This window comes from Corylus avellana, chromosome ca2 (genome assembly GCF_901000735.1).
Source record: "Corylus avellana chromosome ca2, CavTom2PMs-1.0".
Taxonomy (NCBI): domain Eukaryota; kingdom Viridiplantae; phylum Streptophyta; class Magnoliopsida; order Fagales; family Betulaceae; genus Corylus; species Corylus avellana.
Window position 1 is genome coordinate 3,050,260 of NC_081542.1, and position 3,311 is coordinate 3,053,570.

Consider the following 3,311-nt stretch of genomic DNA (forward strand, 5'->3'; position numbering starts at 1 on the left):
AAAAAAAAAAAAAAAAAAAAAAGAAAACAGGTCTAAAAATTTAAGAAATCGCGCCAATAGATCGCGCCAAGTTTTTATGCGCACTCAATAGCGGCGACCTTAGTCGCCGTTAATGAGCTCAATTATTTTTTTTATTTTTTTATTTTTTTAAATTATACTTACAATTTTTTAATTTTTATTTATTTAGGGTTTTTTTTAAAAAAAAAATTCTCTTGTAATATGTTTTTATTATTATAATATTAACTAAAAATTTTCGTTTAATAAATTTTTATGATAAAGATCATTAAGTTGATATTTATCTTATAATTAATTATAAAATAATACAAAATTCAAAAATAATATAAAATCAATATAACTAAGGCACTAAGATAATGTAAAAAGCTTACAGTTCAATTGAGTATTTGATTGAACCTTTAATTGTATCCAGTTTGATCTATCAATTGATTATATCACAATCAATCAAACTAATTCATTAGAATCGATCGGATGTTTGATCGAATATTTAATCATATCACGATCAATCAAACTAATTCATTAAGAGTGATCGGATGCTTGATCGATCATTTGATCATATCACGATCAATAGAATTAATTCAGTAGGATCGATCGGATGTTTGATCGATAATTTGATCCTATCACGATCAATTGAATTAATTCAGTAAGATCGATCGGACATTTGATTCTATCTCGATCAATCGAACTAATTCATTAGGATCAATCAGATGTTTGACTGAACATTTGATCCTATCACGATCAATCGAACTAATTCATTATGATCGATCGTTTGATCCTATCACGATCAATTGAACTAATTCATTATGATCGATCGGAGGATTCGATCGGATGTTTGATCGATCATTTGATCCTATCACGATCAATCGAACTAATTCATTAGGATCAATCGGATGTTCGATCAATTATTTGTTCTTATCACGATCAATCGAACTAATTCACCACGATCGATTGGATGCTTGATCAAACATTTGATCTCATCACGATCAATCGAACTAATTCATAGGATCGATGTTTGATCGATCATTTGATCATATCACAATCAATCGAACTAATTCACCTAGATTGATCGGATGTTTGATCAATCATTTGATCCTATCACGATCAATCGAACTAATTCATTAGGATCAATCGGATGTTCGATCAATCATTTGTTCTTATCATGATCAATCGAACTAATTCACCAGGATCGATTGGATGCTTGATCAAACATTTGATCTCATCACGATCAATCGAACTAATTCATAGGATCAATGTTTGATCGATCATTTGATCATATCACGATCAATCGAACTAATCCACCTGGATCGATCGGATGTTTGATCAATTATTTGATCCTATCACGATCAATCGAACTAATTCATTAGGATCAATCGGATGTTCGATCAATCATTTGTTCTTATTACGATCAATCGAACTAATTCACCAGGATCGATTGGATGCTTGATCAAACATTTGATCTCATCACGATCAATCGAACTAATTCATAGGATCGATGTTTGATTGATCATTTGATCATATCACGATCAATCGAACTAATTCACCTAGATCGATCGGATGTTTGATCAATCATTTGATCCTATCACGATCAATCGAATTAATTCACCAAGATCGGTCGATAGTTCGATCAAACGTTTAAATAAGAATAAGAAATAGAAAACTTCAATAATAATTAATAGGAGAATTTGTTTTCTTTAAAAGAAAAAAATAAATATTGATTTTTTATATAAAATAAGAATAGAAAAATAGAAAAAATTCACCAATAATTAATATAAAAGAAATAATGACATATTATCGGAGGATTCGAGGTGAATTTTTGGTAAATAATTTTTTCTATTATATATGTAGGGTCAATAGCATCGCCCCAATATTTATAATTTTTTATTATTATTATTTTTATTATTTATTATTCATTTATTTATTATTATTTTTTTTTCAGGTGTAAATAGCGGCGACCCAATAGTCGCCGCTATTGAGGGGTCATTAGCGGCAACTTCTGTAGTCGCCGCTAATGACCCATTAATAGCGGCCACTCTTGGGTCGCCGCTAATTAATTTTAATTACTTTTTTCTCGTGTCAATAGCGGCGACCCAAAAGTCGCCGCGATTGAGGGGTCATTAGCGGCAACATCTGTAGTCGCTGCTAATGAGCCATTAATAGCGGCCACTCTTGGGTCGCCGCTAATTAATTTTAATTACTTTTTTCTCGTGTCAATAGCGGCCACCCAAAAGTCACCGCTATTGAGGGGTCATTAGCGGCAACATTTGTAGTCGCCGCTAATGAACCATTAATAGCGGCCACTCTTGGGTCGCCGCTAATTAATTTTAATTACTTTTTTCTCGTGTCAATAGCGGCCACCCAAAAGTCGCCGCTACTGAGGGGTCATTAGCGGCAACATTTTGTAGTCGCCGCTAATGACCCATTAATAGCGGCCACATTTGGGTCGCCGCTAATTATTTTTTAATTTTTTCTTATGTCAATAGCGGCGACGGTACAGTCGCCGCTAATGACCACTCATCAGCGGCGACTCTGAAGAGTCGCCGCTGTTGACTCTCATCAGCGGCAACTTATGGGTCGCCGCTGTTTGAAGTATTATTAGCGGCGACCCTTGCTGCCGCTATTGTTGTTTAATAGCGGCGACCCACTGGTATCGCCGCTAATGATGCTTAATAGCGGCGACCCAAAAGTCGCCGCTATTAATTGGTCATTAGCGGCGACTAAAAAAAGTTGCCGCTAATGACCCCTCAATAGCGGCGACTTTGGGGTCGCCACTATTTGTTTGGTTGCTAAAGACCATATTGCTTGTAGTGAGTAAAGAGTCGGACGTGTATAGCTTTGGGGTGGTTGCGTTAGAAATTGCTACTGGAAAAAGAGCAGGTTATCCTATATAAGAGGATTCTGACAAAGGCTTAGTTTGTTGGGTTTGGAATCTTTATGAAAGAATAGATCTTCTTATGGCAGTCGACGAGAATCTGCAAACTGATTTTGATGAAAAACAAGTCGAGTGCTTGATGATTGTCGAACTTTGGTGTGCTCACCCTGATCCAAGTCTTCAGGCCCTCCATTAGGCAAGCAATTCACGTTCTGAATTATGAAGCAACAATGCCAAATCTTCCAACACAAATTCTTGTTCCCATGTATCACGTACCTACACTAGCAGTCAGTTCTAGTGAACCTTTCATAACTAATAGCCTTGAACATGGTCGTTGAGCACGTGAACCATCTTGGATTGAAAACTTTACATATATATGAAGAACATTAGCAACTACAATACTCTATCTTCTCTTTCTTTCCTCTCT